Raw genomic sequence first — 16,292 nt, 5'->3', positions numbered from 1 at the left:
CAATATGCCTATATGAGACAAAATCACTAGAGCGCCTAAAAACCTAATTTCATGCACAATTGTCAAACCTTAAGTATTTAAGACATGTTTCACACATTCCAAGTCATTGTATTTTTGTATCTTTAACTTCTAGCCACCTAAGGCACATTAAGAGAAGAATTCAATGCAAGAAACAAGATTAATGATCAAGATTATGGATTTAATTTAAAAATCAAAAAGAGATCAAGAATGGATAATTCACCAAGATTTTTTAAGCCTTATTTTTAGATTTTTATTCTACAATGAATTATCTTCTTCTTTGATATTTGTTTTTTATGTTATAAGTGGCAACAAGTTTTTGCTTCTCTAAAAAAGGCTAATGCATAAAAATGATCTAAGAATAAGAAGAAGTAAGAATGATTCCTTGGTTCTTGAACACTTCTTTAAGTTTTGAGCCATTCTCTAAACTTATCCTTAAGTACCCTTGACAAAATCAATATGGAAGAAGCTTTTTGAACATAGGCCTATAGTGTGTCAATATTCCATCCAAAATCCTTCTTTAAACATACCATATAGAGTACTAGCTACAACAACCTTAACTTGAGTTAGATGACCTCTGTACAAGCATTAGTTTTGCTTATGAATCTATGACCTACCTTCATATTAAACTAGTTCTTCATCCAATGGGATAACAGAGCTTGGAATCTACTAACATAAATAGTTAAAGCATACTGCATAAAGATACAAACACCTAATAAGCTAAAATGCTCACTGTGGCATTACCCTTAAAAGAAATAAACATAAACCAAAGGAATGCCAAACTCTTAGGACATCCCTTAAAAGCTTCTTCTAACAAGATCTTCAACATCAATCTAATCTTTGTATCAATGATGCAAGTGTCACTTTAATGACATCTTTTTGTGAAAGGCTAGGGTGAACTTGATCTAACATCAAGTCTACCCTAAAATTATAGAAGCTTATGAAAGGTTGGCAACACACTTGCATAAAAAAAAGCCATCACGATACAAGCTCATTCCCATGAAAGGTGTTAGGGTTGATGCCTTAGAACTAATCTTCATGCTGATACAAGTTCATTAATAAAAATCATATTCATAATTTACTGTGGTATTATTTGTCTATAAAACATATTAATATATGCTAAAACAAATGTCCTAAGAATGGTTGAATCATGATGAAAGGATCAGTGTTCAATACTTGATCATTAGAACCCTATGTGCATATTAAATGGTTGTATTTAAAACATCCGTAACTTTGATATTACCATGACTAAGGGCATGGGTAATAATTATAAAGTTATCATATCGTTAAATGACCTTATCAAAAGATGATGACAATTCTCATGTGTAAGTTATTTGTTGACAACTTGGTGTAACATATAGGTGTATGTTATAGACATATTCATCAGATTGACTCACCAAGACGATTCCATATGGATGGTTGCTTCAACGTCTATGGAATATGTCCTTTTAGCAAATTGAGGTACATGTGACCTTAGATTTAAGGTTACCAAATCATCTTATGAAAGGATTGGTATGGTTTAACACTGTCCTAGCATAGTCTAGTTAGAAGATTATTAGAAAAGTGGTGATTAGTCATACCGAGATCTATACGAAAGCTATTATAGATAAACAATGGATTCATTACTCTCGAGCAAGGGAGTTAATATCTCAGTTAGGGCTTCTTGACGAATGAAAATAACCAACTAAATCTATGACCATGGTAGGATTTAGTTTATGTTTGATATGATATTTATTCGATCAATGACAGTAGTTAGTCTAAATAACTCGAGGATCACTGAGAGAGACACTTCATTTGTACTTTAGCCTCAAAGAGATATTATATGACAAAAGGATTGAATTATACGAGTAATCATATCTCTAACAGGTTAAGAAGTCATATACTAACACTCCACTAATAGCGTGGCCATGATGTCTTGTTAGAGGTCACTCTTAATTTATGTCTAGACAGACGTCAGATTGGGAGCCTGACATGAATCCAATCATTATCGATTTAGTGGAAAGCCTATGGGTCACACACAAAAGAAGTTGAACAAATTCTAGAGGTGTAAGATTTTTTAAGATAAATCTGAGTCAAATCTGATCTGATCTAGATTTTGGATTAAGGGTTTTAAGTCGTGGAAAGGTCTTTAAGCTTGAAAGTATGTTTTATGATACTTAAAGGCTATAGTGAAATAATCCTGAATGGCTAGAGTTGTATATGAGAAAGTATACGGTTTGATTGGATTTATCTAATTGGATAAATCTATACCTAGTTTATAATTTCATGTGATCCATGAGTTTTAGTCAAATAAAATAAGTAAATTATATATAATAATATATATGGAAAACCCATATGTGTAGGTCTTACATATGAACATGTATATATGCACTTTAGGTGAAAATTTCTCTCACACGAAATTGGTGGTGCATGCCACACATATACTTATTTCTCATGGAAGTTACAAAGTCATGGCACATATATGTGCCTTGAAAAAACCTAGCCACCAATGGGATGAAAAGCTATTGTTATGGCTTTCATTAATTATTAAACATTCATGCTCATGATTCTAGCAGATCTTCGAAATGGTTTCAAACTCCAATTTAGTTTATGCTCCATGTGGATATCGAGGTTTAAGCCTACATTTGGTTCTGGGAATGACTTCATAATCTATCTTAATCAATGGAAGTTAGAGGAACTGACTACACAGGTATATTTTATAAACACCCTATGAATATTAATAACATGTTTGTGAATTAATTATCCTACAAAGGCCATCCAGAAAGAGGTTTGATGATATATTTATTTATTAATTAAAACACTTTTAATTGCTATTTCTATTGCCATAAGGTCGTAAATTCCCAATAGTGGTATCAAAACCAACTTTCAGGAATTAATTCACAAAATTATATCTGTTAATTTTTTTTAATTCGATTGCATATTTTTAATTGTTGATATCGAATGGTTATTTATTATAAATTTTTATTGGCTATTATAAAATTGTTGTTATAATTTTATGATTGATGCTATCATTAATTTAAAATTGTTAACTGATGTTTTATTGTTGTAATACATTAGAGGCCATATAAACAACATAAATTTGTGTTAAATTTATTGAGTTTTAATTCTTGGGTTTTTTACTTGATATTGCTGAAGTAAAAAGGTTATTTAAGAATTGGTTGATTAGCCATTGATTTCATGTAATTGCACAAAATTGCCTTTGAATTATGTTGTTGCATGCGTCGAAGGTTGTTGTTGGTGTGAGGATGCCTTACGTGCCAAATTCCCTCATCTCGGTGATATGGCTTGCCAAAAATTAGGAAAATTTTTGGGTTTCTTTGTCACAAGAATTTGGGCCTTGGAAAACACCATGCATGGGGTGGCCAAGTGACACCTGCCTAGGTACCACCTTGGTATAGTGTTGTTGAACACAGCTAGATAACTCATGTCCAGTTACACCTTTCCTTTGCACCTTTATGGAATTATGTTATCCAGCACGACTAGATATCCTATGTCCAAGCTGTGCCCTTGCATGATTTCCAAGATTTCTCGTGGCTTCTATTTGTGCTCTCTAGTTATGCATACCACTTGAATTTTATTGAATTTCAAATGCATAGTTGGACAATTTACATGCTTGGCTTGCTAAGGCAGAATTTTTAATTTAGATTCTGTTTTGATGAATAGGCACTAAACTATAATTTTTCAATCTTTTAGGTTGAAATACAATTATGCAAAACTTAAGAGACTAAAATGTGAATTGAAACTTGGTAAAATAATTAAAATTAATTACTTTTAATTTTGATTATGATTTATGTATGTTTGTATATTCAAGATACCCAATATACAACTTTAAAACCTTATGCAAATGTGTTTATTTCATTTTTTATTTTGGGTTTATAATAATTGACATAGGACCTACGTGTCTTGCCTTCTTTAGAGTTTTGTTGTATTTCTCTTCTCACCAAATTCCCCTCGAATGTAACTCAAGTTTTTGTTTTATGAATGTAAAATTAAAATAGGATTTGATTTTTCATTATTAGAAAATTTTAATTAGGAAACAAAACTATGTACAATTAAAGATTAAAGATGAAAGAATTATTGAAGACCTAAAGAGCAAGACCTAGGTTGACTAGTCAACCCTTTTATGGTTTGAGGGGATTGACATTAGTTAAAGTTGTATACTAGAACATTTAATTTATGTTGTAATATGCATGTTAGGTTTTAGTTTTTTGAATAATCACCTCAAATGCTAAATAACTAAAATTGGCAAGACAATAATAAGTCCTTTAAAAATATTAAGTAAAAAATAACCAAATGTCTTCCAATACCTAGATAGAGTGAAGGGTACACTTCTACCTGGTGGAAGATCAAGTGATTTTTTGCCAAATGCCTTCTAACAATTGTTATACCTAGATTGTTTGCCAAAGCAAAGGTGAAAGTGTTTTAGAGGCAGAGTTAGGGACATGCAATTATTGTTGTATAGGTGATATGTAATATCTACCCTACTGAAACTGAGAATCACAATTGATATGTCGTGATTGATTCATGTGTAATTATTGAATTAGAGATAGTGGATTTTGTGATTGATTTGACTAACCTACCTAATTGGTTAATTTTAATTTTTTGCCAAAGCAAAGGGTATAATTAATTCAATGGAATCTCGACTCGTTAGAAAGTCTATTGGGATTTCTTAAGTCTAATGAAGAGGGTTACTGGCTTGAATAAAATAGTGAAAACATTTATTTGATGAAAGATCAAATTAAATAAATATGAAATTAAAATATGACTTTATTTTTAGTTTTGTATAATAGACTTAACACACGACCCAACCTTTGAAAAGATATTCGAACATAAGTTTAGGTTAGATGCAAAACACCTCTACTAGTATGATGTCTATGGACTGTCCTAGAAGAGTGGACAATCTTGTATGTTGTCATACAAGTATTACTTATTATGCCCAAACTTGGCACCAAAAGTGAGGGAGAATCCATTAAAGGTTTGATAAAGATGGTAGTGAATACTGATGTACACATAATAATGGCTTAAAAATGGCTAAACAGCTCGAAACCAATTTGAAAATAGAGGAAAAAAGAACTAAGGTTGATATCATATGACAAAAGGATTGAATTGTATGAGTAACCATATCACTACGAGGTTAAGAAGTCATATGCTAACACTCTACTAATTGAGTGGCCATGATGTTTTGTTATAGGTCGTTCTTGTTTTGTGTCATGATGGATGTTGAGTTGGGAGTTTGATATGAATCTGATCACTACCAACTTAGGAAAAAGTCTATGGGTTACACATAAAAGAAGTTAAGTGAACTTCGGATGTGTAAGATTTTTTAGATTAATCCAAATTGAGGGTTTTAAGTCTTAAACAGTCTTTAAGCTTGAAAGTATATTTTGTGATACTTAAGGACTAAAGTGAAATAATCTTAAATAGTTAAGGTTGTATGAAAGAAAGTATAAGGTTGGATTGGATTTATCCAATTGAATAAATCCAAACCCAGTTTATAATTTCATGTGGGCTATAAGTAAAATAAAATAAATAAATTATATATAATAATATATATGGAAAACCTATATGGGTGGGGCCTACATGTGAGCATTTATACATTCACTTTATGTGCAAATTTCTCTCAAGGGAAATTAGTGTTGTATGCCACACATATACTTATTTCTCACGAAAGATACAAAGTCGTGGCACATATATGTGCCTTGAAAAAACTTAATCGCCAATGGGATGAAAAGCCATTGTTGTGGCTTTCATCAATTATTAAACAATCATGATCATGATTCCAACAAATCTTTGAGCATGGTTTTAGCCTCAAATTCAATTCGTGCTGTGTGTGGATACTGAGATTCGGGTATACACTTAGTTCCAGGAGTGACTTTATAATCTGTCTCAATCAATGGAAATCAAAGGAACCGACTACACATGTATATTCTATAAACACCTTATGAGTATTAATAACATATTTGTGAATTAATTATCCTACAAGGGTAATCCAAAAAGAGGTTTTTGTAATATTTTTGTTTATTAATAAAAAAAAAATAATTGTTATTCCGCTACTAGAAGGCCACAAATTCCTTACAGAAGGTGTATAATTTTATCTACAATAACAATAAGTAGGGACACGTTGTCTGCCAATCGACATAGAAACCCATAGTGGAACTTATCTTTTGACTTCTTTCCTTTAGAAAGGACTCAAATTGTAAAATTATCTCTTCCATTATAGATAAAAGAAGACCTTAACTCTCTTTTACATAAAGAATTCATATCAAATTCAATGTTATAGGAAACTCTTAGAATAAAGTAACTCTCTCAACAAGTTTGTGCTGATAATCTTCCAATCGACAAGAAGACCTTTAAAATATGTATGAAGACCTACATGAATAAAGAGGAAATAAGTCTTTACGCAAATGTGAGCAATATGGGTCACTTTCTCTCCATTTATAGCAAAAAAATACAAATAAAAAGTAGTGAAGGATGGCTCCTGTAATTCATTCAATTTGACCTTTACACAAGCATTGCCACCCTAAGATGCAAACAATGCACAACCAATCACATTCTCTAGGAAAATGTAACAATGAGATAAATACAGAACTTGAAATACACGGAGTCATTATGATACCAACTTGCATGTCTTTATCAAGAAGATATGATAAATCTCTATGTGTAACCTCCATTTCAAAGAAGAAAATTCTTGAAGTTCTCCTGGCACTTCAAGTACTATGGGAATTGTTATACTGTATATTTCAACTCATAAGATTTCTATCTAAGGCACAACTCTTCAGGATTTCAAGTAATCAAGAATAATGACCAAACTCTAACTAGTCACAAGGTGACATTTTAGCTATTCGATATCTAACAATAGAAGGAAAAATGTGTAAGCTCAAGTTAACAAACAAGGCTTTGCCTAATGGGAAATTTGTCCAAAATATTTTGTAGATATTCTTCTATTCCGCATCCATAATAGCAATACGAAGATATCTTTACCTTCCTAATTAGGATATTTGTGATCTTTTCAATATCCTCTTTTTGTTCCGTTAAAACGGAACACATTATTAGAATCATAAATAAAAAATTATTGTAATTTGAATTTATAAATATGAATGATTATATAGTCATAAAACTAGCAAAGACACCAAAGAGTAGACACTAAAGTTAATTTGTCATCGGGTCAAACCATGTTAAAATTATATATCTTATTTCTATTCATATCACACAGTAGTAAATACACTAGAACATCTTCATATTCTAATATCTACTTATTTAGTCTATCTTATGTAAAATCCTAAATTAGGTAATCAATTAGTGATGAAAATCAAATCAATAAACAAAGAGGGAAATTGTGGCAGGAATAAATTAAAAAGACTTGTAAAGAATTTTCCTAAATAGGATGTAGCTAACTTAAATGTCCGCTTACGTACATACATGCATGAATAAGTCAATAAATAGCGCAACCAAGTGAAAGCTAAAGTTTCACTATTCTTTTATTTTCGTTTCTTCTTTTTTCTTTCCCTTTATTATTTTGTCATAGCATGGAATAATAAGATAGACAAACAGGTCCCATGATAAGAATTAAGCATCCAACATATGGCCCCGAAAATAGCTAATTAACCACGAGTTTACAAGCACTCAAATTTGTATATGATGTATCTATATTGGAATTTTTCTAGTAGTTCGAGTGACTGATTGTGATATAAATTGAATTGAAGGTTGAGATTGTTGACTTGGTGAAATCATGATTAATCATGGTGATGTTAAACCACGCACTATTCCTTAAACCCTAATTAATTAAAATATTATTGTTATCTTTTTCTCTGCATGGAAGAGATCTCTACCCATAAGATCAAACTGCATGTTAGATTGTAGAAGATTTGAAGAGTGCATGTGAACCTTATGATTATTAATGATTAGCTGCATGCCTTATATATTATACAATCTACGGCAGGGATTTATCTAAAAAGAAACATAGGTCCCACCAATTTGCAGATTGGTGATCGATGGGGTAAGGAGTTCCCACTAAATACCGCTTTAAAATAGGGGAAAGACAAGTTACTCTCTCTGCTGTCACATGACTTTATTAGTTGGAAGTTTAAGGCTACCCCATCGGAATGGGGTGGATCCATGTTCTTACTCTTTTAATACCTTTTTTTATTTTTTTTAATTGCTTATGTTTTTATTATTATAGAAGATGACCTGAATTTCCTACCCACATGCACTCATGCTTCATCCCAGGTGCCTTTTCCCTTTCTTTTTTCCTTTTTCTTTTATTTTAATATATGCATTTTGATAGCGATTTGTCAACTGATGGTCCAGTTATGTATTTCTTATTTAATTCTTCCTCTTGCCCATGCTTAGCTTCTATCAAGAGAAATAGATCCCACTATAAGGATTTAATTAATTCGAGCTAAGTTGAGGAGTGCTTAGCTCCAACTTGGATCGATTACCTTAGGGATTGAGCTAGTTTGGCCTGATATCAGAATGCCTATGTTGACGGTATTCTCACTAGTTAATACATGAATGATAAAATAATTTGTGATATCTCTAGTATTCTATCTATGTGTTTTTTTTGTCCCACCTCTCATACTTTCTCTCATCTTCCTCTTTTTATGTAAGTTTTTTGGAGGAAAAAGTACATTTTAGTCATTCTCTTTCCTAAGGTATTGATCCATGAGTCATACATAAATCGATGACATTTTATTTATGTGGGAGTTCGTGTCTTAGTTAGATAACTGTTATGAAAAGGTTATGACATGAGATTTGACTAGGGCTCTCTTATGATAATCACAAAAGAAACTTCTTCTTACAAGTTGTACATCTAATGTGACTGGTCGTTGGTCTTGTTATCCTAGTCTTGAATCTGTTGTAAATCTCTGGTTAGGAAATTAAGTAGTGGTTGTCCACTATCTACTATGGTTAACTATGCTCTAAAGGTTGACCTTGGAATGCTTAATTTTACCACATGATATTTTCCCTTTAGTTCTTATAGTGTGATAAGGACTTCAAAAACTTCCAGAATATCCTACCATGTGGAGATCTAACTGCATCTTTCTAGATAATGCAAGTTAGTGCTATCATGATTCCTTGCTTTTCGAGTGGTGAATCAATCTCATCACTTCATTTTCCCTTTACAGTATGATTAGATATGCATTGTTTGCATCATGGATGGTCGACACATGTTCACATGTCATTTGAATGGTCACGATAGATTTTCTTCAGTTATATAAGAAGAGGAGTGTAGGATGCAAGTTTTCCATAAGTTATTCTTTTAAATAGTTTATAACTTGTTTTCATGAGTCTCATGAAGGAGAAAAGTTCAAAATCTAATGATTTTATGTAAGTAGAGGGTGGATGGATTGGTCTTCATGATAATTTTCAAGTCTTTTAGTAGATAGGGTTTATTTATCTATTGCTAAACTTATTGTTATTATGCACCTCTTCACGTGTGGTGGTGTTCCCTTTTGCCATGATATCTTTCATTATATAGGCATGTCATCATTCTTCCTTGTACTTTCATAGTCTTGAGGTCAGCATTTACATCACTTTTCTTGCCTTAGTCATTAGTTTAGCTGTTTATCGATAGACAATACAAGATTGTTGGTTGCACCATTTACTCATAAGCTAAAGTAAAGGTGAATAAGTCATTAGAGATGGCTTTTTTTTATCTTCGCTAGGATCATATCTTCATCTCAAGGATAACCTAATTGTAAGCTAACCTTATTTTATTTGTGGATTTTTTACCAACTTGCTTTGAGTTTTTTTCTAGTGTATTTGCAAACTATCTTATAGTTAAGTCCCTTTAAAAAGTCTTCTAAATACATTGGCATGACTCTTCTGGCATGGGAATCTAGGTTATCTTAAGGAGTATCTCACAAGGGATTGTTAACATGTTTTAGGCTTGCCTTAAGAGCTTACATGCCATAGTGATCTAATTAGAGGATTTGTTAAAGCTTATCGAGGAAAAACTTAAGGGAGAATAAAGAAATTATGGAATTTATGTATTTTCTGCAGTGATCTTGTAGCTTTTGTGTTCTTTTAAGGAGAATCAAGTCTTGTTAAAGAAGCATGTCATTTGGTTTACTAAACCAAATTGCTTTAGTCACTTATGTATTTGCAAACTAGGGGTAGTTGCGTATGTACTTGTAGACTAAACATGACTAAACATTCTATACTTGTACTTTTAAATGAATAAAATTTCATTTCTTATCTCTATTTATTATTTTTGTCAACACAATTGCAAAGGTTATAATTATGCACTTTTTATGTAATAAATGAACCAAAATAAGAGAGATAGATAAAACTTTAGGTAAAAGGAACTACTCAAGATAGTTAAGATCAGAAAACATGTTATCGTATCCACCTATTTAAACATGAATGGAAATGCATTATGTTTTAGAAATGATTAGAGATAATACATGTGCCAGCATACAAAATAGTCATGTTTAAATGATTGCACATCAGATTACAAAGAGCATGCTTTCCTAATTGCTTGGGGTGGTACTATAATACATAGATGCATATCATTGAGTTATGCATGCCACTTCCTCGACGAAACTTTTCTTGTCATGGTTGGAATGTTTTCAGCATGAGATATTGTTAAATATTAGGAGTACATAAAGAACTATGTAGTCTTTACAACCAGTCTACACTCAACAACACATAAGGACACTATCTTGGTGAAAGGATTTTTGTTGCCCTTTAACATAAAATTGAAGCAGTAGAAAAGTCTAAAATAAAATAAAAATTGAATTTGAAGACCCTTTGGATTAGACATGAGGAATAAAACACATGCAAAATATATAAAAAGGACTTCAACTATCTACTATAGGCAATCTTTTCAAACTTCGATTGATTAGTCAGAATGATAATATTGTTGTTTCAGCCACTTTCTCTAAAGTAGAAAAGCTCTTTGGTATCTACACAAAAGCAGTTAAACGATAAAGTTTGAACGAAAATCACTTTGGTGCTAGCCAAAATGAGAAACGGTCAAGTATATGAATGAATGGATAGTTAGATAGCTTTCCACAAGGTTTTTTTTAATATATATATATTTTTCCTTTTCAAGACCAAAAGTTTAATAATAATTCAAAAAGAATCAAATGAAAGATTTTTTTTTTGTTTTCATTATTCAAAATTGAATTGTAATATCAATTTTGAAAACTATCCATATCAATATCAATCTGAGTATTCACTTTTAAATTTAAAAAAAAAAAATTACTTTATTGAATTCAAAGAATTTCAAAGTTCCATTTCATTTTAAAATTTGAAGGGTGATTATTTGATTCCGAAATCAAATAAAAATTTATTAAAACTAATTGATTAATTAATAATCAATCAAATGAATAATCATCCAGGCTTAAGTGAAAAGACATTTATGCTCCAACCCTTTATTAGATACTCTTTAAGTTGAATTTCAATTTTAATCCAGTTGGGTGTTCTAAATAATGTGATAGATCAGTCTCATGGCTACCTTAGATGGATTTACCCATTGGACCTAATAGAGAACCCATCACTAGAGGTAAAAATAGTTAATTCAAAAAACTGATGAATTATTGTTTTACAAACTCATTACTCCTTTGTTCAACAATCGACTCTTTAATCTATGTGACTCATAGGTTTTTTTGAATATTGGTAGTGGATCAAATGATGACCCTCTTTTAACAGACCAAGATTAGCTTCTAGCAAAACATTTTGACTACTTAAATAATACCAATTTAGTGAAAATTGATTCAACCTATCAATAGTATAATTGTCAAGCAATTCCAATCTTTTAAGCATCTATATCTCTTTAAGGCTAAGGCAACAAAGTAGTGTCTACCTCATATCAACACTTGATATTTGTGGTTAACATAATTGGATTGAGCAACAACTTATTCTGTTGTGCTTACAATTTTGTAGTATATTGCCATAATCAAACTATAAATGAGATACATTCTCCTGTACTTTGGTGTTATAAATCATATACTGATCCACCATAGCCCAAACATATTTCTTAACCAAGCTAATTACTACCATATTGATAGCCCTAAAAGAAATTATGTTCAACTAGTACCAAACTAGGTCGATTAGCATAAAGGATACTCTAGTGATCTTAAATCTAAGGATCACATGCACAACCATTATCTTATTAGAGGATATGTTCCATAAACACTGATGCTGCAATATATGTGAAATCCTTTGGTGGCTTTGTCTACTGAACTTATAGTTAACAAGAATTTATTGCATTAGGTTGTCACAAAACAACCTTAGCTTAAGAGATTTATTATTGTTTTTTGATAAGGTCGTTGAACATGGTAATAACCTTATTGTATTATATATGCAATAGGTTTTTATAATATTGGAGTCACAAATGTTTCTAAAATAGACACCACATGCACTTATAAAGTCATCAAAATCAATTATACACATTGATACCCTTGTCAAGTATCTACCATTCTAAAGGCATATATCATAAATAAACTTAAACATGATTTGTATATGCAAAATCCCATTTTATAAATATATTATAATAATGAATCAATAAAGTTCAGTACAATAATTTGATTGCCTATGAGGAACTTACACTAATACCCTAAAGCACAAATGTGTGATTCATGTCACTTGACATCCTTAAGGCGCAGAGTGTAACTTAAGATCAAATTTTATTCACCTTGTCCACTTGGGGGAGACTTTAAGTGTGAATGCAGTAAGGTTCTTGAGTCCTACTCTCTGAGGGATAAAAATTCCATTTGTTCAAGTATTCTACATGTCATGAAACCCTTACATTCAACCATTTTCTTAAAAGAGGCCTGATGAGCATATAAGTGGTCATGCAAATTCAACTTATAAGTCTAATACCTGTAGTCGACTAGCACATATGAGAATTATGTATGTAACAAATATAGTTTTATGAGTTTATTATCTGAGAGAAAACTTTCAAGTTTAGGCTTAGTGACCTGTAGGTACCTTACCTACTGTAGTCGTATACCATACCACTTAGGAAGTGACAAAGTTGAATAATTGTAAGATGTCTTATCCCGTTTAAGGATGTAACTTGTGTCTTAATAAGATGTGATAAATTTGTATAATAATAACATTTGTACCTATTCAGTTATTATACTATGCATTAATATTAGTCACAAAATTTGGTAAAGGTGAAATGGATAAGACTTGTCACTTCCATTACAAATATGCATGCTTGATATCATCCCAAATGAATCTTAGATGACCATACAAACCTTAAAGTCTCCCAAGTTAGTTTATGGGGCCAAAAGTGTTCTTAAGGCAAGTTAATGAGTTAAGGAAATCCAAATTATTAAAGTAAGAAGTACGAAGGTGTACTTCCGATTACCAATTTAGGGTAGATTAAGCTAAAGGTAAAATTTGGATTTAAGTCAAGTATAAGTAAAGTCTCCTACTTACCCAAGTGATTATTATTCACTCTTCTTCTTTTAATTTTTGTAAGTAATAAGTGAATGTGACGACTACACTATGAACGAGTGAACTAATAAGAGTAGTGGCATGAATAAGCATGCTCTCTGTGTAACATACTTATTCATATATATATATATATATATATATATATATATATATATATATACATATGCATATACATAAGCATATGTTCATCAACCAATGTCACCACAATATCGTTGAGTAGCCAAGTGCATGCAAACATGTTCTATGTCCTTATCTTGGAAGTTCAAACTTTGATCCAACGTGAGACACTTATTAAAGCATTACACATACACATCACAATCTTTAAACCCTGCCTTTTGTTGGGGTACATCTGCCACTCTATTGTAGGGTTTTTAGGGTATCAATAACTCACAGCATAGTAGAATTAAAAATTTTAAAATCAAAGAATCTTAAAAACCATAATCAAGATACTTGTTTCAGAATAAATATTTATGAATAAGCAAAACACTCATAGTGTGTTTTAGGTTTATACCTATGTCACCTACACATATTTAAAGCCTGTGTTAGAATTAAAATTGTAGAGAACATATACACAACAAAAATCTTGGCCATAGGATTTTTTTTTTTTTTTTTTTGCATCTTATTATGAACACACTTAATCCAAAAAAGAAACCTTAGCAATCTTCTCCTTAGATTGCCTCTTACATGTTACGCTCTGTGTGGATACTAAGACGTCACCTCTAAAAGGTTGGATAGAGTTCAATCTTAAGCCACATGAAGATTTGAAGGACCCATCAATGCAAGTATAAACCTAAAACACTCTATAAGTGTTTTGTATATTCATGAATAAATGTTCTATAACAAATATCTTCGTTGGGGTTTCTAAGATTCTTTGTTTTTTAAAATTTTAAATTTTGTTGTGTTTTCGGTTATCAACGCCTTAAAAACCCTACAATTGGACACTATCCAACTTTTGAGAGGTAATCCAGGGAAAACGTTGTAAGGTCTTCTTTTTTGGATTAAATATGTTCCCGAGAAGAAAGAGAGAAAAATAGAAAACCTACGGCTAGGGTTTTTGTTGTGTATGTATCCCTTATTTTTTAAATTTTAATTCTAACACATATTTTAAATATATACGATATCTGAGTACAACAAGGATTTCATCCAAACCTAGCACCCTTAACACACATGCACGACTGGCATGTAAACATGTATAGTTGACATGTTTCATAACTTACATATGTGGCATACAAGTGTGCCACCTGACAAGTATCAAGCTATGCATAGAGGGCACCAAAAGCGTGCACTTGACATGATTTTAAGCTTTGCAAGGCTGAACAATATTTTGTCCAGTCATGTATGCTTTTTTTTAAAAAATAATTTTGCATGGTGCTACCCAACACCATACATACCAAGTTTAACTTGTTTAAAACATGGCCAATGGGTTCTCTTTTTCCTTAAACATCGGGATTATCACCAAATAATCTCTCATCAGGGTTTGAATCAACCTATATATGCATGTGACCTATATGCTCTCTATCAAATCAATAGTGTCTAAATTCAAATCAAATTTAGACATAGACTAAGATTGACGTCTAACAAAGCATTATGGCCCTCTGAATAATAAAGTGTCAGTAGATATGTCTTAAACTTTTACAACATTATAGTAACATGCAATTCAATCTTTTGTCAAATATATCTCTCGAGACTGAGACATAAAAAAGTGTCTATCTTAATAGTCCTTTGGTATGAATTGATATACATCAATAATAATATAGATTAGACCATAACCTCGTCCCATTGTGGCCATAAATTCAAGCTATCATAGATGCCATTTAATATTCTTATATGAGATATCTACTCATGTGCTGAAGAGTGATGAATCATTTATTAATCAATTATAGCCTCCATGTATCTCATGATATGATCAATTACTACTTTTATAATTACCCAATTATGGCGACATGTTAGATAATGTTGAACCATATCAAACCTTATACGAGACGGTCTAGCGACCTCAAATTAGAGGTTCACATGCACCCGTGGTGTTTAGAGAATTTATTCCATAGACACTTGAGTAACCATCCATATGGATATCTTCCAGTCAGGTAAGTTTGATGAACATGTCTACAATATGCACTTATGTGTTGTACCAAGCTATCTACAACAGCTTTGACACATGAGAACTATCGCCACTTTTAGTAGGGTTGCTCAACACTATAATAATCCTATCATCATTATATATGCCCTTATTCATTCTAATGTCAAGATTATGGATGCTTCTATAATAGTCATTTAATTCGTACATAAACTTTTCATATTAGTCATCTGATCTATCACAGTTATACCATTCTAAGGGCATATTATTCATACGATCATATAAATAGACAACATATGAATTAAATAACAATAAATCCTTTATTATTTATTAATATAAAATTACATTTACAAATGCAATCCCAATGGCTCATAATTAGGTGAATGCCTTGATGTAGAGATTTTGCAGTCTTCGACAACAGAATAACAATCAAAAAAATTTAATTTAACAACAAACATTTTGCAAAATCCCTTGGATCATCCCCGTAATACAATTAATTCACAAACATAAAAAACACATATAAGGTGTTTGTTAGATTTACCAATATAAGTAACTCTTTTGTTTTTCATTGATAGAGAAAGGCCACAAAGAAGTTTCTTTCAAAACCAAGTATAAACCCGCTTCTTGGTATCTACATGAAATAGTAACTATAGAGGTCAACTAGACTTATAGCTTCTTAGAACTAGATGACAACTTTAAGTGAGTGGAAAGGACATCTCCATGTTGTTGCTAGGGTTGTAAAAATAATAAAAATAAAACTCTTACATTTAAAGTGAGGAGGTAACAT

This window comes from Mangifera indica, chromosome 5 (assembly GCF_011075055.1).
Source record: "Mangifera indica cultivar Alphonso chromosome 5, CATAS_Mindica_2.1, whole genome shotgun sequence".
Classification (NCBI taxonomy): Eukaryota; Viridiplantae; Streptophyta; class Magnoliopsida; order Sapindales; family Anacardiaceae; genus Mangifera; species Mangifera indica.
The sequence above is the reverse complement of the archived record's forward strand: the minus strand, read 5'-3'. Positions refer to the sequence as shown.